At 37.3% G+C, this 23,717-nt stretch overlaps 1 protein-coding gene across 3 annotated transcripts in view; it reads right to left on the reverse strand.

Annotated features, from left to right (window-relative positions):
• TXNDC16 (thioredoxin domain containing 16) overlaps positions 1-23,717 on the reverse strand; it is a 136,226-nt gene that overhangs the window by 90,188 nt on the left and 22,321 nt on the right. The gene's annotated exons all lie outside the window — the stretch shown is intronic.

Here is a 23,717-nt window from a genome sequence, read left to right on the forward strand (position 1 = left end):
ACACTGTAAGCAAACAATCAATATTTGTTTAATGCATGAAAGAAAAAACAAGGTGGGAATTATTTATTCTCATTCATTTGAAGAAGTGCAAATCCAAAACAGAAAAAGAGCTTACTTACTCAAAAATACATTTATGGAATTGAGGAGCCAGGAACAGAACATAAAACAGGTCTCTTCATTCCTAATTCAATGATCTTTCCACTTGACCATAATTCTTCCATATCATCTTTTCAGTGTATAGATCAGACTAATTAGTCATATTTCTTCATCCAAAAGAATCTCCTTTTTAAATTTTCCAATTCTGTATAAATTATCCATAACAACTCATTCCACTTAATCCCCGTGTGTGTGTGTGTGTGTGTGTGTGTATTTTTGTTAGGCTAAACTTAAAGAATTTTTTTAAATTGTCCCATGTTCATGTACTTAAATAAACTATTTCCAATAGATTAGTCAACCATGGTTTCTTCTTAAGGAAAACATGGTACTTTCTGCTTACACAACAGTTCTCAAACTTTTTGGTCTCAGGATACTTTTGTACCTTTAAAAATCACTGAGCCCCTCAAAGAGCTTTTGTTTATGTAGGTTATATCTATTTATAGTAATTAAATTATAAATTAAATAGAAGTTAAAATAGAAATTAAAACAGCAATTTAAAAATATTTGTTATTTATTGTAAAAATAATAAACACCACTGCATAGTAACACTTTATTTTAAAATAACTAAATTTTCCAAAACAAAAGAAAAAGTTGGTGATAAGAGTAGCATTGTTTTACATTTTTGCAAATCTCTTTAATATCTGGATTAACATAAGACAGCTGGATTCCCATATCTGCTTTTTCACTCAATCTGTTGTGACATCACACAGTATATCATATAGACTCTGAAAACTGAATTCATAAGAGAATGAAAATGAAAAAGGCAAATAATGTCTTAGTATTATTATAAAACTATTACTTTATGGGTACCCTGAAGTAAGTACCCTAAATTACACTGGCTTACATCTACATTATAGATTTCTTCAATTTTTTAAAAGAAATGTAAAACTTGATATTCTGTAATTGCCAGGGCTCTTTATTTTTTTTAATTTTTACAGTTTTTTAAAGTTTATTTATTTATTTTGAGAGATAGAGAGAGAGTATGAGTGGGGGGAAGGGGCAGAGAGGGAGAATCCCAAGCAGGCTCCACACACTCAGTGCAGAGCCCCTGTGGGGCTCAAATTCACAAAACCGTGAGCCACCCAGGCTTCCCTCTGTTTTGTTTTTAAAAGAAATATTTACAAGGCATTACTCACTATATGCTAGATATTTTCAAGTTTTCATTTAAATTTAAATCCTCAATGGCATTATTTAAATATTATTTATTACACACACACATACACACACATACACACACACACACATGAACACACACAAAAAACAGTTTGAGGGATTAAGTAACTTGTGGAGGTCATAGTGACAGTCACTGGTAGAGCTGAGATTCAAACTCAGGTCTTCTGGCACTAAGGCCAAACTGTGCTATTATTGACTACTCATAAATGGGAAACCAGGTGAAAAGGGAGGTATCTAATGAATAGTAAGGGAGTCTTGGTGGCAATTTGGGTTTTTTGCTGCTTATACATTTTAGCTAGCCTGTCCAGAATTACCTTTGAGACATTTCAGTCTGTGGGGAGGTGCCATCTAGTGAACTTAACTGAGCTACCATGTAAACTGTAAGCCTGGAAATTACATCTGCCCATTCACCTTTATTGCTCTAGCAACTCTAATCCATTTGCTTCAAAAACCGTATCTGGGAGTAGAAATCCCCCTAACCTTGCTTCTCAACAAAACTGGCAACTATAAATTAACAAAAGTCAACATTTGGGGGGCACCTACCACATGTCAGGCATAGTACTAAGCACTCCATGGTAATGGTAATTTTATCAGTTTGGGAACTGACCAGCTCTGAACTCCTCTCTTTTGCTTTGGGGATTTCCAGTTTTCTATGTATTCAAGTCCCTCCGACACACACACATCAAAAGTTAATGATGTCATAAACTTGCTCTTCTAGGCTTCCTGCTGCAAGGCATGGCCATAAGACCCAGGATCACTTACCTAACATTCTGGACCAGAAGCCAGTGATGTAAAGTATACGGGACAGTATAGAATTATTTCAAGAGGCAACAGAGCAACAGTCAGCTTTAAATGACAGGGGCGCCTGGGTGGCTCAGTCAGTTAAACATCTGAGTCTTGATTTTGGCTCAGGTCATGATCTCCCAGTTCATGGGATCAAGCCCCACGTCAGGCACTGTGCTGACAGTGCAAAGCCTGCTCAGGATTCTCCCTCTCTCTCTGCCCCCCCTGCTTGTGCTTTCTCTCTCCCACTCAAAATTAATAAACCTTTTTTAAAAATGTTAAAAGCAGGAATGACAACAGTATCAATGACAGCCCCAGCACAGGTGACACTGGCTGTGGCATCTGACACTCAGCAGTAATGCGGCAGGTCATCCCCAGACTAGTTGTGTATCATGCTTTGACTATAATTTAGAGCCGTATTAAGTCTGAGTCCAGTTCTCCAGCCCTTCTAGTGAGCCTGAGATTTCCTATGTCCACTCCAAATCCTTTTCTGCTTAAGCCAGTCAGACCCAGATTTAGAGGCTTATAACTAAAAACACTCAGAAATGCACTCAGTCTTGCTTAATTTTCATAGCAACCATCTGAGATCAGTACTATCATTAACTCCATTTTGCAGATAAGGTCATGGGGCTTAGAGAGGTTACCTTGCCTAATGTCCCAAAGCTCATTAAGTAGTCATTATCCATGAGATAATAATAACCAAAACTAATGACATTCATAATCTAATGATCTCCATGATTGTTTCCCAGTGGCTTCCTAACTTTAATAAGTTTTTAATGTTAATTTCCAGAATATGGGGACATCGAAGGATCTCTAGGATCCATGCATAAGCCTGTGGTCTTTCATTCAAGTCACAAAGAGGAGAAAACTGACAGAAATGGGTAAAAGGAAAAGTCTGTCTTGGCATTTCCTTGTTTAATGATGGGGTAAAACAGCCTGGGGTTGCTCTGACCTGGGCGCTCTCCCTGCTCTAGAAAGGCATTCCTTTTGCTTGGCATTCTTTTCCAGACACCCTCCTATCACAACCATTGGGTACATAAGATATATAACCCAGAACTGAATGGGTGTCAAAAAAAAAAAAAAAAAAAAGAAAGAAAGAAAGAAAGAAAAAAAAAAGAAAAGAAACTGAAGAGTCTATTTGACCCTGCTTTTGGAGCAGCAGGCATTCAGCCTTTTTTTTTTGGGAAAAAAAGACTATTTTTACATTATGTTTCTGTCATTACTCAGATTCTAAAACGCCAGTAAAAAAGGGAATATTCTCTTCTATTTTCCCATACCAAAATCCCTGTGACAAAAAAAAAAATTTTTTTTTTTTTTTTTAAAGAAAAGAGGGTCGCCTGGGTGGCTCAGTCGGTTAAGTATCTGACTCTCGATTTTGGCCCAGGTCATGATCCCCCGGTTCATGAGTTCCAGACCCGCATCAGACTCCCTGCTGACAGCGTGGAGTCTGCTTGTGATTCTCTCTCTCTCTCTGCCCCTTCAGTGCACACTTTCTGTCTCAAAATAGATGAACTTTAATAAAAAAAGAAAAAAGAAAAAAGAGAGGAGGAGGGGAAGGAGGGAAAACAACACAGGGAGAAGAACAAATTATACAACCTTCTAATCCTCATTTGAGATTATAGTGCCTTAATCTCCTATACCTCACTTGACCTCCCTCACACTGGTTAGATATATGATATTCTCAATCAACAAATAAATATTAGTTGCTATTTTAACTTTATTTTTCTAAATATTACCCCTTTTCATCCAAAAACTGGGAGTAAAATTTTCCTCATGTAATTATCAAACCACTGAATTCCACGAGATTTAACTATGTATATTTTAGAAACCATGGCTAAGAACTTCTAGAATATAAATCCCAATACTCATTCTTAATATAAGTTGCATTTATTTTGCAAATTGGTATCACTTTCCATATGGTTCAAAACACAAGGAACCAAAAAGTTAACAGTCTACCTACAACACCTTCCCCCAATCCCAGCTCCCCCATTCCATTCCTGTAAACCTGTATTATCAGTTTCCTGCGAACCTTCAGTATCTGTGCCATATACATACAAGCCATAAACATATATTTATATATGCCTCTGTTAGAAGACAATCCTCCCTGGATTTCTCAGTGTTCCTACACAGTCCAAGTCTCCTGCAGATGAAACCTGCCTGGCAGGATATGACGTTGGAAACTGTCTCGTCGGCACCTTCTAAGCTAGTCTCCTTTCCTCAGAAGCCATCAGCTCCCATTCAAAGAGCAATAAAACCTTTCCTATCTTCCCTGGAGACAAAGAGAAAAATTTAGGGACAGAAACCTCCTTCTCCTGCCCCAGAGAGGATTTGTTAACTTTCAGAGAAAAAGATAAGCCTAGCACTCAATCTCCAGAAGGAAATATTAGATGTTCCAGCTCCTATAGAAGCTCAGAGAGTCATAATTTCTGAGTTCTCCTCCAAACCTTACTATCAGTACAGGTGTAAGCATATGGTTCTTACTTTACTGCTCTGTGGAGAACTGGGTAGAGGGACTTAGCACTACCATGCTACCCTGGCTGCTATCACTGTTGAGGGGTCTGATTGCTGATTCAGAGGGCTGGTGTTTCTGCAATTATATACCCAAGCAGGGTAACATCTGAGACCCTTCAGAGTTCTGGACTTAATACCTGCTATCTTACACACATGCAGCTGTATGATACTCTAAACACTTGGTTTATTTGACTTAATACATCCAGAAAAAATCAAGGCAAGAAAACTTTAATAGATCAATATGTCAGTATATTTTTAACCAATGATATTTTAGGAATATTTTAAATATCTTACCAAAAACATACTTAACTGGCAATAAATGGTCTAAAATATAGAATTCTTTAACTATTTTGTGTCAAGCTTACCCTAACTTTATACCTGTTATTCTATTTTTAGATTTTTACTAACTTAATCTTTTTCTCAATTGCAATTTTCCTATATTAAAAGAATAAAAAGTTAGCTAAAACCTTGATCTCTCTGCCAAAGAAAGCAAAGTCAAATATAATAGCAGATCACTGGTCTCAATCAAAACACTCTACATAAAGAACAAATTAAAATGCTTTGAAGAAAAAAATAGCATGGTTACACCTTTTTAAAAAGCAAGCCAAATAAAACATATAAATATTCTCAAATGCACATTTTAAGTATATATAAAAGTATTTTTAAGAAATATAAAAACAATCCAAACATTATCCACAAACATTTATTTTTTTTTTTTTAAGAAGTGGATTTAGGTCAAAAATAACTGACAAGTTAGGGGCACCTGGTTGGCTCAGTTGGTTGAGTGTCTGACTTTGGCTCAGGTCATGACCTCACAGTTGGTGAGTTTGAGCACCATGTCGGGCTCTGTGCTGACAGCTCAGAGCCTGGAACCTGCTTCAGACTCTGTGTCTCCCTCTCTCTCTCTGCCCCTCTCCCGCTTGCAAGCGCGCACACGTGCTCTCACTCTCTCTCTCTCTGCTCCCCCTCAAAAATAAACTTTAAAAAAATTTTTTTAAAAATAACTGACAAGTTAATTGAAATTAACATATTTGAATAAATGCCAGTAAGTTTTGGCTCAACAGTTTATTGCCTAATAAAATTCTTAACTTAAACTTAGAAAAATTATTTACATATAACTATATACATACTATATAATATAAAATATATACGAATAGCTCTTATGTACATATTTAGTATCAGATAATGCTATCTTAGAAAAAAGATAAAGCTCTTATGTATGTATTTAATATCAAATAACAGTGTCTTAGAAAAAAAACACTCAAGGATATAAACATAAAGAGCTGTTTAGCTCCAGGTAATGGGATTATGAAGCATTTTAGGTGAGATTTTCATGGCTTTCTATATTTCTCATGCATTCTACAATAAAGATATTGTTCCTGTAATCTAACTAGTTTCTTGTTTCAGTCTTTTATTTTAATGTTTATTTTGAGAGAGCAAGAGAGTGTGCAGCAAGTGGGGCAGGGGCAGAGAGAGACTGCATGTGAATGGAGGAGGGTCTGGGAGAGAGGGAGAGAGAGAATCCCAAGTAGGTTCCACACCATCAGCGCAGAGCCTGACATGGGGCTCAAACCTACAAACAATGAGATCATGACCTGTGCCAAAACCAACTAAACCACCCAGGCGTCCCTCCAGTCTCTCATAAAATAATAAAAATTCAGGAAGATCAAAGGGCACAAATTTAATACACAGAAATCAGTATTCATATATTTATATATATTATACATATAACTATACATCATACTTCTGTATTTCACATATACGTGTATTATACATAGATACACGCCCATAAAATATCAATGTGTGTATGTTAGAAGACAATGAAAGAAAAGAACCCATTTACAACAGAAACTAGAGAGATAAAATATCTAGCAATATACTTAAGTGCCCAGTCATAAATGATGAACGTATTAAAACACTATTGGAGGATAAAAAAGAAAAGCTGAACAAATGGAAAAACATCAGGATCTGGGATGGGAAGATTCACTATAGAGAAGTCAACTGTCCCTAAAATAATTTCTATGAATTTAATATCAGTAGGATTTAGTCAGGGAGGGGAAGAAACCAGACAAGTTAATTTTAAATGTCATATGTAAACAACACAAATAAGCAATTCTAAAAACAGAAATATGAAGGGCCTGGACCGTTCAGATATTATATTATAAAGGCTCAATTATTAAAGCAATAGTACTGTGATATACAGAAATGAAACAGAAAGTGCAAAAATAGACCTAAATATATATTTATGAGAGTTGAGTATAAAAGGCAACATCTTGAATAATGAAAGATCCACTAATCTCAGTTGTGTTGAGATAATTATGTAGCTACCTGGCTAATATAAAGCTAAATCCATTCCTTATACCATTCACTAAGTTAAATTCCAAACATCAAAGATTTAAACGAAAAACAGAAACCATTATAACACTAAGATAATACATACAACCACATAAATAAAGCAAAAACAATTTAATGGAGAAAGGATAGCTAAAACAATTGGACATCCACATGCAAACAAATGAAATTAGACGCTGGCTTTACACTTTCACAAGAATAACTCAAATAGATCAGAGATCTAAATGTAAAACATCCAACTATAAAACTTTTGGAAGATAACATAGAAGAAAATCTTGGTGACCTTGTATTGGGCAATGAATTTTTGGATACAACACCAAAAGCACAATCCATGAAAGAAAAAAGTGTTAGGCTGGAATTCATTATTATTAAAAACTTCTGCTTTGGGGAACATGGGTGGCTCAGTTGATTAAGTGACTTTTTTTTTTCTCTTTTCAAATTTTTATTTAAATTTCAGTTAGTTAACATACAGTGCAATATTGATTTCAGGAGAATTTTTAAACAATTCATCACTTACATACAACACCCAGTGCTCATCATAAGTGCCTTCCTAATACCCATCACCCACCTAGCCCATCCCCACCTCCCTCCCTCCATCAATCTTCAGTCTGTTCGCTATCATTAAGAGTCTCTTATGGTTTGTTTCCCTCTCTCTTGTTTTTTTCCACCTCCCCGCCCATATGCTCATCTGTTTTGTTCCCTAAATTTCTCGTCTGTTGTTTGTAAATAATTTATTGTCACGTTAGCTAACATAGAGCATATACAGTATAGTCTTGGCTTCGGGAGTAGATCCCAATGATTCATCAATTACATACCACACACAGTACTCATCCCAGCAAGTGCCCTCCTCAATGCCCATCAACTATTTGCCCCACCTCCCCAACCTTCCACCCCCATCAACTCTCAGTTTGCTCTCTGTATTTAACAATCTCTTATGGTTTGCCTTCCTCTCTGTAACTTATTTTTCCTTCCCTTACCCTATGTAGGATAAGGATAAGTATTAGGATACTCAAATTCTGCATGAGTGAGAACATATGATATTTGTCTTTTTCTGACTGGCTTATTTCACTTAGCATAATACCCTCCAGTTCCATCCATGTTGTTGCAAAAGGCAAGATTTCAATCTTTTTCATCACCAAGTAGTATTCCATTGTGTGTGTGTGTGTGTGTGTATATATATATATATATATATATATATATATATATATATATATATTACACATACCACATCTTCTTATCTATTCATCACTTGATGGACATAGGGGCTCTTTCCAATAACCTGGCTATCAAGCACTGCTATAAACAGTGGGGTACATGTGCATCTATGCATCAGCACTACTGTAACCTTTGGATAAATTCTTAGTAGTGCTATTGCAGGGTCATACAGTAATTCTATTTTTAACTTTTTGAGGAACCTCCACAGTTTTCCAGAGCGGCTGCACCAGTCTGCATTCCCACCAAGAGTACAAGAGGGTTCCCCTTTCTCCACATCCTCCCCAGCGTCTGTTGTTTCCTGAGTTGTTAATTTTAGCCACTCTGATGTGGGGTGGTATCTCAGTGGGTTTTTGATTTGTATTTCCCTGATGAGTGAGGTTGAGCATCTTTTCATGTGTCTGTTAGCCATCTGAATATCTTCTTTGGAAAAGTGTCTATTCATGTCTTCTGCCCATTTCTTCACTGGATTATTTGTTTTTCAGGTGGAGTTTGGTAAGTTCTTTATAGATTTTTTTATACTAATCCTTTATACAATATGTCATTTGCAAATATCTTCTCACATTCGTCTGTTGCCTTTTAGTTTTGTTGATTGTTTCCTTTGCAGTGCAGAAGCTTTTTATCTTGATGGGGTCCCAGTAGTTCATTTTTGCTTTTACTTCTCTTGCCTTTGGAGACACGTCAAGTAAGAAATTGCTGTGGCTGAGGTCACAGAGGTTGTTGGCTGCTTTCTCCTCTAGGGTTTTGATGGTTTCCTGTCTCACATTAAGTCTTTCATCTATTTTATTTTTGTGTATGGTATAAGACGGTGGTCCAGTTTCATTCTTCTGCATGTTGCTGTCCAGTTCTCCCAGCACCATTTGCTAAAGAGACTGTCTTTCTTCCATTGGATAGTTTTTCCTGCTTTGTCAAAGATTAGCTGGCCATACATTTGTTGGTCCGTTTCTGGGTTCTCTATCCTATTCCATTGGTCTATATGTCTATTTTTATACCAATACCATACTGTCTTGATGATTACAGCTTTGTAATAGAAGCTAAAGTCCAGGATTGTGATGCCTCCTGCTTTGGTTTTCTTTTTCAATATTACTTTGGCTATTTGGGGTCTTTTGTGGTTCCATACAAATTTTAGGACTGTTTGTTCTAGTTGAGAAGAATGCTGGTGCAATTTTGATTGGGACTGAATTGAATGTGTAGACTGCTTTGGGTATACACATTATATCCAATGTGTATACCCATTATAACAATATTTGTCCTTCTAATCCATGAGCATGGAATGTTTTTTCATTTCTTTGTGTCTCCTTCAATTTTTTTTCATATGCTTTTTATAGTTTTCAGCATACATATCTTTCATCTCTTTGGTTAAGTTTATTCCTAGGTATTTCATGGTTCTTGGTGCAATTGTAAATGGGATCAATTCCTTGATATTTCTTTCTGTTGCTTCTTTATCGGTGTATAGAAATGAAACTGATTTCTGGACATTTATTTTATATCCTGCAACTTTGCTGAATTCATGTATCAGTTCTAGCAGTTTTTTGGTGCAGTCTGTTGAGTATTCCATGTAGAGTATCGTGTCATCCATGGAAAGTGAAGTTTGACTTCTTTGCCAATTTGGATGCTTTTCATTTCATTTTGTTGTCTGACTGCTTATGCTAGGACTTCCAACACTATGTCAAACAGTGGTGACAGTAGACATCCCTGTCGTGTTCCTGATCTCAGAGTGAAAGCTCTCAGTTTTTCCTCATTAAGCATGATATTAGCTGCGGGCTTTTCATGAATGGCTTCTATGATGTTTAGGTATGTTCCTTCTATCCCGACTTTCTTGAGGGTTTTTATTAAGAAAGGATGCTGTACTTTGTCAAATACTTACTCTGCATCTATTGACAGGATCATATGGTTCTTACCCTTTCTTCTATTAATGTGATGTATCAATTTGTGAATACTGAACCAACCCTATAGCCCAGGAATGAATTCCACTTGATGGTGGTGAATAATTCTTTTAATATAGTGTTGAATTCGATTTGCTAGTATCTTGTTGAGAATGTTTGCATCCACAGTCATCAGGGATATTGGCCTGTAATTCTCCTTTTTAGTGGGGTCTCTTTCTGGCTTGGGAATCAAGGTAATGGTGGCTTCATAGAATGAGTTGAGAAGCATTCCTTCTGTTTCTATTTTTTGGAACAGCTTGAGAAGAATAGGTATTAACTCTGCTTTAAATGTCTCATAGAATTTCCCTGGGAAGCCATCTGGTCCAGGACTCTTACTTGTTGGCAGATTTTTGATAACCGATTCAATTTCTTCACTGATTATGGGTCTGTTCAAATTTTCTATTTCCTCCTGTTTGAGTTCTGGTAGTGTGTGGGTGTCTAGGAATTTGTCCATTTCTTCCAGATTGTCCAGTTTGTTGGCATATAATTTTTCATAGTATTCTCTAATAATCGTTTGTATTTCTGTGGTGTTGTGATCTCTCTCTCCTCTTTTATTCATGGTTTTATCTATTTGGGTCCTCTCTATTTTCTTTTTGAGAAGTCTGGCTAGGGGCTTATCAATTTCACTCTTTCAAAAAAACCAGCTCTTAGACACATCAATCTGTTCTACTGTTTTTGGATTCTATATTATCTGTTCTAATCTTTATTATTTCTCTTATTCTGCTGGCTTTGGGCTTTTCTTTGCTGCTCTGTTTCTAGTTCCTTTAGGTGTGAGGTTAGGTTCTATACTTGGGATCTTTCTTGCTTGTTGAGATAGGCCTGGATTGCAATGTATTTTCCTCTTAAGACTGTCTTTGCTGCATCCCAAAGGGTTTGGGCTATCATGTGTTCATTTGCTTCCATACATTTTTTAATTTCTTCTTTAATTTCCTGGTTGACCCATTCATTCTTTAGTAGGATGTTCTTTAATCTCGATGTATTTGGAGGCTTTCCAAAGTTTTTCTTGACATTGATTTCAAGTTTCATTGCGTTGTGAACTGAAAATATACATAAATATAAAATATCTCAATCCTTTTATATTTGTTGAGGGCTGTTTTGTGACTCAGTACGCGATCTATTTTGGAAAATGCTCCATGTGCACTCGAGAAGAATGTGTACTCTACTGCTTTTGGATGAAAACTTCTGAATATATCTGCTAAATCCGACTGCTCCAGTGTATCCTTGAAGGCCATTGTTTCCCAATTAATTTTCTGCCTACATGATCTGTCCACTACTATAAGTGGAATATTAAAGTCTTACAGTATTATTATCAATAATTACAGTATTATTGTCAATAAGTTTGCTTATGTTTGTAATTAATTGATTTATATATTCAGGTACTCCATGCTGGGGGCATAAACATTTATAATTGTTAGCTCTATTTGATGGGTAGACCCCTTAATTATTATATCATGACCTTCTTCATTTCTTGTTACAGTCCTTAGTTTAAAATCTAGTTTGTCTGATATATGTATGGCTACCCCAGATTTCTTTTGACTTCCAGTAGCATGCTAGATGGTTCTCCATCCCCTCACTTTCAATCTGCGGGTGTCTTCAGGCCTAAAATGAGTCTCTTGTAGGAAGCATAGAGATGGGTCTTTGGTTTTTATCCATTCTGATACCCTATATATTTTGACTGGGGTATTTAGTCTATTTACATTCAGAGTGATTATTGAATAATATGGATTTGTGTCATTATCTGTAGGTTTTGTGCTTGTGGTGATGTCTCTGGTCCTTTGTAGTCTTTGCTGCTTTCCACTCACAGAGCTCCCCCTTAGGATTTCCAGCAGGGCTGATTTAGTGGTCATGAACTGCTTTAGTTTTTGTTTGTCTGGGAAAGCCTTTATTTCTTCTATTCTGAATGACAGCCTTGTTAGATAAAGGATTCTTGGCTGCATATTTTTCCTATTCAGCACATTGAATATTTCCTGCCACTCCCTTATGGCCTGCCAAATTTCAGTAGACAGGTCTGCTACTACCCTTATGTAGGTTAAGGCCCATTTATCCCTAGCTGCTTTCAGAATTCTCTCTTATCTTTGTATTTTGCCAGTTTCATTATGATATGTCATGGTGTTCATCTGTTTTTGAATTTGAAGGGAGTTCTCAGTGCCTCCTGGACTTGGATGTCTGCTTTCTTCCCCAGATTAGGGAAGTTCTCAGCTATAATTTGTTCAAAGAAACCCTCTGCCCTTTTCTTTCTCTCTTCTTCTTCTGGAATTCCTATATTTGAATATTATTGCATTTCATTGAATCACTTAGGTCTCTAATTCTCCCCTCATGGTCTAGTAATTTCCTATCCCTCTTTTTCTCAGCTTCATCATTTTCCACAAGCATATGACTGGCTCTGGTCTGGAGAAAGTCATGCAACCCTGAAAACTGATCTTCATTCCTAAGGCTGTTTACAAGGTAGAAACTGGTTCTCTCTGTATTTTTTGTTCCTCAGTCCATCATCCAGAGAGGTTTTTCTCATGTCAAAATACAATCCCACACTTCCACAGCCTCTCTTTCTCCTCCTTTTGTCTCTCCATCAAAGGGGTTCCCCTGTTCCATGCCTACACTGCCCGTTTTATCTCTCCCAATTTGCAAACATGCACCTCTGTCCCACCAAGCTGTCTCTGTACACCCATGGAGATGTTTCTGTCATTCTGTAACATGGATTCCTGGAATTCCAAGTGTTTTGACCTCAATAATGTATTTGAGGGACAAGGGAAATTCTGGTTTCCCTACTTTTCTGCCATCTTGACTCTCCTGAATATCAAAGATCCGACTCTTGATTTCAGCTCAGGTCATAATCTCAAGGTCATGGGATTGAGCCCATGACCAAGCCCCACATGGGGCTCCATAATGGGTGTGAGGCCTGCATAAGATTCTATTTCTCCCTCTCTGTGTGTCCCTCCCCTACTCTTTCTCTCTCTCAAAAACAAACAAATAAACAAAACTCCTATTTTGCAAAAGATACTGCTGAGAGAATGAAAAATAAGCCAAGCCTGGGAGAAAATATTTGTGACAGGTCTGATAAAATATTTGTATTCATAAAACACAAAAGAACTCTTAAATGGTGTTGGGAAAACTGACAGCTACATGCAAAAGAATAAAACTGGACCATCGTCTTATACCATGTACCAAAATAAATTCAAAATGGATTAAAGACTTGAATGTAAGACCTGGAATCACAGAACTCCTAGAAGAAAACATAGTCAGTAAGCTCTTTGATATCTGTCTTTTGGACTAGTCCCCTCAGGCAAAAGCAACAAAAGCTAAAACAAACAAATGGGATTAGATCAAACAAAAAAGCTTTTACACAGCAAAGAATATCATCAGCAAAAGGAAAAGACAACCTACTGAATGGAACAAAATATCTGCAAATCATACATCCAATAAGGAGCTCATATCTAAAATATATAAAAGAACTTATACAACTCAAAATCAAAAAAAAAAAGAAAAACCCACCAGGATGCCTGGGTGGCTCAGTCGATTAAGTGTCTAATGTCAGCTCAGGTCATGATCTCACGGTTTGTGGGTTTGAGCCCTGTGTCTGGCTCTGTACTGACAGCTCAGAGCCTGGAGCCTGCTTCGGATTCTGTGTCTCCCTCTCTCTCTGCCCCTCCCCTGATGACTGACTCCCAGTCTGTCTTTCTGTCTGTCTCTCTCTCAAAAATAAACATTAAAAAAAACCCCAAATAACCCAATTTAAAAATGGGTAGTGTACTTGAGTAGACATCTTTCCAAAGAAGACCTACAATCAGGTGCATGAAAAGATGCTCAACATCACTAATGATCAGGGAAATGACAATCAAAACTACAATATCACCTCACATCTGTCAGACTGGCTATTATCAAAAAGACAACAACAACAAAAAAAAGTGCTCATGAAGATGTGGAGAAAAAGGATCCCTGTAGATTCTTGGTGGGAATGTAAATTGGTACAGCCACTATGGAGAACAGAGGCTCCTCAGAAAGTTAAAAATAGAACTACCAGGGGTGCCTGGGTGGGTCAGTGGGTTAAGCATCCAAATCTCAATTTCAGTTCAGGTCATGATCTTGCGGTTGGTGAATTCGAGCCCTGTATCAGGCTCTGTGCTGACTGCGGGGAGCCTGCTTGGGATTCTCTGTCTCCCTCTCTCTCTGTCCCTCCTCTATTTACTCTCTATGTCTCTCTCTCCTTCTCTCTAAATAAATATATAAACAACAAACGTTAAAAAAAAAAAATAGAACTACCATATGATCTAGAAATTCCACCTCTGGGTATTTATCTGAAGGAAACAAAAACACCAATCCAAAAGAATATATGTACTCCTATATTCATTGCAGCATTATTACAGTAGCCAAGATACAGACGCAATCTAAGGGTTTATGGATAGATGAATGGATTTAAAAAAATGTGACACACACACACAATGTAATATTACTCAGTCATAAAACAGAATGAAATCTTACCATTTGAGACAACATGGATGGACTTAGAGAGTATTATGCTAAGTGAAGTAAATCAGAGAAAGACAAATACCATATGATTTCACTTATATGTGGAATCTAAAAAAAAAACCAAAAGAATAAAACAGACACAAAGGGGTAGGGGTTAAAGGATGGGCAAAATAGGTGAAGGGGATTAAAAAGTACAAACTTCCAGTTGTAAAATAAAGTCATGGAAAGAGAAATTCATTGGTTTGATGAGAATCTGTGAGACCATGAGGTTCTTGATCTGTGCAAAGTATTAATGTGTAACAGCTGCCTATTCTAGGATTTCTCTTGAGGCTGGCAAGTGTCCTGAACCAGTTGCCATTTCTATCTTGCTGGTCTGACAGAGTTGGGAAGGTCCAAGCCTTAGGACCCACTTTCCTTTCTTATCCAATGTTTTCCTGCCAAAACCCTGTGGGCTGATAATTGCCTTGAGGTGGAAAACGGTTTGCATTTACAACTGTAAGTTTACTCATCCTTTTAATTTATGTAAGGTTTTTATACACAATTCTCAATTCTTTAAGACAGGACAACAGGGGCGCCTGGGTGGCTCAGTTGGTTAAGCGTCCAACTTCGGTTCAGGTCATGATCTCACAGTTTGTGAGTTCGAGCCCCGTGTCGGGCTCTGTGCTGACAGATCAGAGCCTGAAGCCTACTTCGGATTCTGTGTCTCCCTCTCTCTCTGCCCCTCCCCTGCTTGTGCTTTCTCTCTCAAAAATAAATAAACATCAAAAAAAAAAAAAGATAGGACAACAAATTTTGGTTTTCTACTGTCATATGAGAACATTAGGCCCCACCAACACATCACTAGGTCAGGAAAATAAAGTGCTACAGCAAAAAAAATTAAGTCATGGAGACGTATTGTGTAACATGCTGACAGTAGTCAACAGTATTATAATAACTTTACATGTGACAGGTGGCAATTAGACTCATTGTTGGAATAATTTTGCAACATATAAAAATACCAAATCACCATAATGTATGCCAAAAACTAATAGGATATTATATGTCAATTATACTTCAGTAAAAAAATAAAATTAAAAATTAAAAAATAAAAAATAGAGATTCTTGGTTGTCAAAAAGCCACAAAACTCAACCAAAAGAAAACAACCCAGTTAAAATACGGGCAAAAGATCTAAATAGATACCCCACCAAAAAAAATATATACAGATGGCAAATAAGCATATTGAAACATGCTCAACATCATATGTAATTACAAAATTGCAAATTAAAACAATGAGATACCACAACAATTGGAATGGCTAAAATTTTCTAAAAAGTTGACAATACCAAATGCTGACAAGGATATGGAGCAAGAGGAACCCATTCATTCCAAGTGCTCCTACAAAATACTACAGCCACTTTGGAAGACAGACTGGCAGTTTCTTACAAAGCTAAACATAATCTTCCCATATGATCTAGAAATCATACCCCTAAGTACTTACCTAAATTAGTTGAAAACATCATCCATTTAAAAAAAGTTACACACCAACATTTACAGAAGCTTTATTCATAAATGCTGAAACTTAGAATCAACCAAGATGTCTTCAATAGGTGAATGGGTAAACAAACAGTGGTATAACTATATGATGGGATACTATTTAGTGATAAAAAGAAATGAGCCATCCAGAAGAAATGGACAGACGTTTCTCTAAAGAAGATATGCAGATGGCCAACAAACACATGAAAAGATGCTCAACATCATCATCAGAGAAATGCAAATCAAAATGACAGTGAGATATCACCTCACGTCTGTCAGAATGGCTAAAATCAAAAACACAAGAAACAACAAGTATGACAAGGATGTGGAGAAAAAGGAACCCTTGTGCACGTTGGCAGAAAAGCAAACTGGTGCAGCGACTGTTTAAAATTTAAAATAGAACTATCCTACAATCCTGTAATTACATTATTAGGTATTTAGCCAAAAGAATACAAAAACACTAGTTCAAAGGGATACATGCACCCCAATGTTTATTGCAGCATTATTTACAACAGCCAAATTATGGAAGCAGCCCAAGTGTCCATCAATAGTTGAATGGAAGAAGAGGTGATATATACATACAATGGAATATCATTCAGCCATAAAAAGAATGAAATCCTGTCATTTGCAACAACATAGACGGAGCTAGAGAGTATTATGCTAAGTGAAATTAAGTCAGAGAAAGACAGATACCATGTGATTTCACTCATAGGTGGAATTTAAGAAACAAAAAAGTAAAGTGGAAAAAAAGAGAGAAACCAAGAAACAGATGCTTAACTATAAATAACAAACTGATGGTTACCAGAGTGGGGGGGGGGGGGGATGGGCGAAATAGGTGATGGAGATTAAGGAGTGCACCTGTGATAAGCACCGGGTGATATATGGAATTGCTGAATCACTACATTGTACATCTGAAACTAATATAGCACTATATGTTAATTACACTGTAATTAAAATTGAAAAAAAAAGAAATGGGCCATCAGACCATGAAAAGACATGGAGGAACATTAAATACATATTGCTAAGTAAAAGTAGTCAATCTGAAAAGGCTACATCTGTATGATTCCAACTATATGACACTCTGGAAAAGGCAAAACCACAGAGACAGTAAAAGATTAGTGGTTGGGGAGTGGAAGAGAGGGATAAATAGGTGAAGTACAGGAGACTTTTTTAGGCTAGTGAAACTATTCTGTTTGATACTGTAATGGTGAATACATGTCATTATACATTTGTCAAAACTCACAGAACTGTACAACAGAAAGCATGAATCCTAATATGAACTATGTACTTTTGTTAATGTGTCATTATTCATTCATTAACTATAACAAATGTACCACACTAATGCAAAATGTTAATGAGGGAAAATGAATACAAAGGAGAAAGGAGGTATACCAGAATTCTCTTCACTATGTGCTCACTTTTCTCTAAACCTAAAACTGCTCTAAAAAAACAAAATCTAGGTCATCCTCTAAACCTGAAAGGGTAAGAGACTGGTAGTGGTGTCTTTTACACTAGCAACCATATCTCAGAGATAATTCCTAGTGCCATAGGCAGAAATTTACAAATTGCAAAACCTAGGTTTGATTTACTAATTCTTCTTTTCACTAAAGTTGTTTGTTTTGCACAAAATTCTAAAACTGGAAAAAATGGAGAAGGACCTAAGATGATGGAATAGCAGGAGGACCCTAGGCTTGCCTCATCCCTGGAACACAGCTGGATACATATGAAATCATTGTAAATACCCAAGAAGTTGACCTGAGGACTGACAGAATAAAGTGCAAAGTGAGTGGGGGAGAAGAGCCACATCAGGGAAGGTAGAAAGTTCAGAGACATAGTTTGGGGGAGAAACAGATGGCAGGTGCTGCAGAGGGAAGGAGCTCTGGTCACAGACAGAGTTCAGACAGACAGAGACAGAGGAGCGCACAGGGGTTCACACAAGGAAAACACTTCCCCAAAACCTTTGGGAAAATGAGAGGGACTGCTTTTGTGAGCTTTTGTGACCAGTGGGGCTCAAAGACTGGAGGAGTTTTGGAGGTCCTTGGCAGGACTGATGCGGAGCCCATCAGGTGCTACAGTATTCCTGTGAATAAGGGCAGATAGCCTAGGAGCAGATGGTGGGATCTGAGGATCCCCTTGGACTCAGTGCGAGAGACAGTTCCCCATTCTTGGAGCATACCTGGGAGACGTGGCAGTGCCATTCTGGGGACAAAAGAGCCAGCAGCCACCATTTCCCTTCCACGCCTCTCAGCATAGGTGCAGAGACACCTGCTGAGGGTGACTAACCGGAACACCAGCTTTTTGCTGTGCTTTCCTCCAAACTCCACAACTCCGTGCTTTGATATGACTGTCCTTCCGGGACAGACCTGCATCAGTTCCAGAGTGGCTACACCCTCCCCCAGAGGACCGGTATAGCTCCCCACCATGCCACATCCCTACAGTTTGGAGTTTTAAAACTCAGTGGCCTGGTTGGATAGACCCCAAGGTGCAATGTACCGCTAGGTGGGCAGACAGCCTAGACACAGCCAGGGATCTGAGAGATGCCTGGGACATATGAGAGGAGATTGTTCACACTTCTGGAAGGGCTTCCCAGATAGCAGTGGGCTCAAACTTCCCTCTCTAGAGATGAGAGAAGAGGCTGGCACCATATCCCTCCCCAACCCCTCAGCATAAACTAACTTCACTAAGCAGTACAGCAAGAACAGTGGCAGCCTAAACCACTTAACACCAATCCCTATCCCTCACCCCCACTGTACTCTGCTGGTGTTATTTCTTAGGTAAGTGTGCCTGAGAACCCCAGCAGTAGGCTCATCCCCCAAAGATCAGCACAAATCCCCTGCATGCACCAGGTCTACTAACCATAGAGTTTTGCAAAACTTCAACTCTAGTGGAAATAGCATCAGGTCTCATTAAACAAGGAGATTAGAGCACACCTAGTTAAAACTCGCCACACTCTGGCCAAGGTCCAAACACTTCCCTGCTGTAGGCAAGGAGAAACTCTGGGAGGATTGACCTGGGAAAAGAGCCATAAAACACAGCAGCAGAGTACTCAAGCACATACAACAGACACACATCCTGAAGCATCAGGCTCTGGACAGTATATGACAGCTTCTTCATAAAGCCATTATTCTCAGGAGCAGGAAACATAACAGGCTTTCCTAAAACACAGAATAAGAGAGCTAGACAAAATGCCAGAAAAGGTCATGGCCAGGGATCTAATCGAAACAGACATAAGTAATATGCCTAATCTAGAACATAAAGCACTAATCATAAGGATACTAGTGGGGCTTGAGAAAAGCAGAAAAGACACTAGGGAATCCCTTACCACAGAGATAAAAGACCTAAAAACTAATCAGGCCAAAGTGAAAAATACAGTAACTGAGATTTGAAACCAACTGGATGTAGTGACTACAAGGATAGAAGCAAAGGAATCAATAAATGATATAGAAGATAAAATTATGGAAAATAATGAAGGTAAAAAGAAGAGGAAAAGAAAAATATTAGATCATGAATGTAGACTTAGGGAACTCAGTGACTTCATAAAGTGTAATATCATTCATATCATAGGAGTCATAAAAGAAGAGAGGGAAAAGGGGGCAGAGGTTTATTTGACGAAATGATAGCTGAAAACTTCCCTATCTGTGGAAGGTAACAGACATCCAAATCCAGGAGGCACAGAGAACTCTCATCAAAATAAACAAAATAAATAAATAAACAGCAGGCCAACACCAAGACATATCATAGTTAAATTTGCAAGATATAGACACAAAGAAAAAACCCTAATAGCAGCAAGACAAAAGAAGTCCCTAAATTACAAGGGAAGACAAATAAGGTTAGCAACAGATCTCTCCACAGAAACTTGGCAGGCAAGAAAGGAGTGGCATTATATATTCAACATACTGAATGGGGAAAATATGCAGCCAAGAATACTCTATCCAGCAAGGCTGTCATTCAGAATAGAAAGAGATAAAAGGGTTTTCCAGAAAACAAAAAGTAAAGGAGTTCATAACCACTAAACCAGTCCTGCAGGAAATATTAAAGGAGACTCTTTGAGTGGAAAAGAAGACCAAGGGTGACCAAGACTAGAAAGGAAAAGAGAAAATCTCCAGAAATGAAAAAACAAGTAATAAAGTGGCACTACATTCATAACTACCCATAATCACTCTGAATGTAAATGTACTAAATGCTCCAATCAAAAGACATACGGTGTGTGAATGGAAAAAGAAAAAGAAAAAAGACCCATCTATATGCTGCCTATAAGAGACTCATTTTAGACCTAAAGACACCTGCAGATCAAATGTGAGGGAATGGAGAACCATCTAGTGTCAAAAGAAAGCCAGAGTAACCATAATTATATCAGACAAACTAGATTTTAAGCCAAAGACTGTACCAGGAGATGCAGAAGGGTACTATATCATAATAATGGGGTCTATCCAACAAGAAGAGCTAACAATTGTAAATATTTATACCCCCAACTTGATAGCACCCAAATATATTAATCGATTAAAAACAAACATAAAGAAACTATTGAAAATAATATAGTAATAGTAGGGGACTTTAACACTGCACTTGTATCAATGGACAGATCATCTAAGCAGAAAATCAACAAGGAAACAATGACTTTGAATGACACACTGGACCAGATGGACTTAACAGATATGTTCAGAACATTTCATCCTAAAATAGCAGAATACACATTCTTTTCAAGGGCACATGAGACCTTCTCCATAACAGATCACATACTAGGTCACAAATCACATACTAGGCCTCAACAAGTACAAAAAGATTGAGATGAGATGATACCATGCATATTTTCCTATCACAATGCTATGAAATGTGAAGTCAATCACAAGAAAAAATTTAGAAAGTCCACAAATATATGGAGACTAAACAATATCCCACTAAAGAATGAATGTGTCAACCAGGAAATTAGAAAGAAAATAAAAAATACGTGGAAACATATGAAAATTAAAACAGGATGGTCCTAAAACCTTGGGATACAGCAAAAGTTGTCATAAGAGAGAAGTATATATATAGCAATATAGGCCTACCTCAACAAGCAAGAAAAATCAACCACACCTAAAGGAGCTAGAAAAAGAACAACAAATGAAGCCTAAAGCCAGCAGAAGGGAAATAATAAAGCTTACAGCAGAAATAAATGATATAGAAACAACAAAAAAAAACCCCAGCAGAATAGATCAATGAAACCAGGAGATGATTTTTTGAAAAAATTAATAAAACTGATAATCCCCTAGCCATACTTATCAAAAAGAAAGAGAAAGGACCCAAATAAATAAAATCATGAATGAGACAGGTCACAGATATATAAACAATTGTGAGAGAATATTATGAAAAATCATATGCCAACAAATTGAGCAATGTGGAAGAAATGGATAAATTCCAAAAAACATATAAACTACCAACTAAAACAGGAAGAAATAGAAAATTTGAACAGACTGATAACCAGGAATGAAATTGAATCAGTAATCAAAAATCTCCCAACAAAGAATGGTCCAGAGCCAGATTTGTTCTTGGGCAAATTCTACCAAATATTTAAAGAAGAGTTAATATCTATTCTTCTCAAACTATTTCAAAAAATAGAAAAGGAAGGAAAATATCCAAACTCATTCTATAAGGCCAGCATTACCCTGATACCAAAACCAAAGACCCCACTAAAAAAGACAACTACAAACCAATATTCCTGATGAACATGAATGCAAAAATTCTCAATAAATACTAGCAAGTTGAACCCAACAGTACATTAAAAGAATAATTCAGCATGATCAAGTGGGATTTATTCCTGGGCTGCCAAGAGTAGCTTGCAAATCAATCAATGTGAAACACCTAATAAAAGGAAGGATAAGAACCATATGATCTTCTCAATAGATGCAGAAAAAGCATACAACAAAATACAGTATCCATTCTTTTTTTTTTAATGTTTATTTTTGAGAGAGGGAGAGAGAGAGAAAGAAAGAGAGCGCACATAAGTGGGGGAGGGGGAGAGGGGGGGATACAGAGGATCTGAAGCAAGCTCTGTGCTGACAGCAGTGAGTCCAAACAGCATCCATTCTTGATAAAAACCCTCAACAAAGTGGGATAGTGGGAATATACCTCACCATCATAAAGGTCATATATGAAAGACCCACAGCTATTACCTTCAATGGGGAAACACTGAGAGCTTTTACTGTACGGTCAGGAACAAGGCAGGGATGTCCACTTTCATCACTGTAATTTAACCTAGTATTGGAAGTCTTAAGCCTTAGCAATCAGACAACATAATGAAATAAAAGGCATCCATATTGGTAAGGAAGAAGTCAAACTTTCACTATTTACAGACAACATGATACTCTATGTATAAAACCCATATGACTGATACACAAAATCAGTAAAGTTGCAGGATACAAAATCAACATATAGAAACTGCCTGCATTTCTATACACCAATAATGAAGCATCAGAAAGAGAAATCAAGGAATTGATCCCATTTACAATTGTACCAAAACAATAAGACACCTAGTAATAAGCCTAACCAAAAAGGTAAAAGACCTGTGCTCTGAAAACTATAGAACACTTATGAAAGAAACTGAAGAGTACACAAATGGAAAAACATTCCATGCTCATGGATTAGAAGAACAAATATTGTTAAAATGTCTATACTACCCAAAGCAACCTACACACTTAATGCAACTGCTATCAAAATACCTCAGGCATTTTTCACAGAGCTAAAACAAACAATCCTAAAATTTGTATGGAACCACAAAAGACCTTGAATAGCCAAACCAGTCCTAAAAAGTAAAGCAAAGCTGGAAACATCACAGTTCCAGACTTTAAGCTATATTACAAAGCTGTAGTCATCAAGACAGTATGGTACTGGCACAAAAACAGATACATAGAACAGAAAACCCATAAATGGACCCATAACTATATGGTCAACTAATCTTTGATAAAGCAGGAAAAGAATATCCAATGGAAAAAGTCTCTTCAACAAATGGTGTTGAGAAAACTAGAGAGCAACATGCAGAAAAATGAAACTGGACCACTTTTCATACACCATACACAAAAATAAATTCAAAATGGATGAAAGACCTAAATGTGAGACAGGAAACTATCAAAATCCTAAAGGAGAACACAGCTAACAACCTCTTTGATCTTGGCCATAGCAACTTCTTACTAGACATGTCACTGGAGGCAAGGGAAACAAAAGAAACATGAACTATCGGGGCTTCATCAAGATTAAAAGCTTCTGCACAGTGAAGGAAAACAATCAACAAAACTAAAAGGCAGCCTACGGAATGGGAAATGATATTTGTAAATGACAAATCTGATAAAGGGTTAGTATTCAAAATCTATAAAGAAATTATCAAACTCAATACCCCAAAATAAATAATCCAGTTAAGAAATGGGCAGAAGACATGAATAGACATTTTTCCAAAGAAGACACACAGATGGCCAATAGACACATGAAATGATGCTCAACATCACTCATCACCAGGGAAATGCAAATCAAAAGTATAATGAGTGGGGTGCCTGGGTGGCTCAGTCAGTTAAGTGCCTGGCTTCAACTCAGGTCATCATCTCATGGTTCACGAGTTTGAGCCCTGCATCAGGCTCTGTGCTGTCAGCACAGATCCT

Source organism: Panthera tigris, chromosome B3, assembly GCF_018350195.1.
Source record: "Panthera tigris isolate Pti1 chromosome B3, P.tigris_Pti1_mat1.1, whole genome shotgun sequence".
NCBI classification, from domain to species: domain Eukaryota; kingdom Metazoa; phylum Chordata; class Mammalia; order Carnivora; family Felidae; genus Panthera; species Panthera tigris.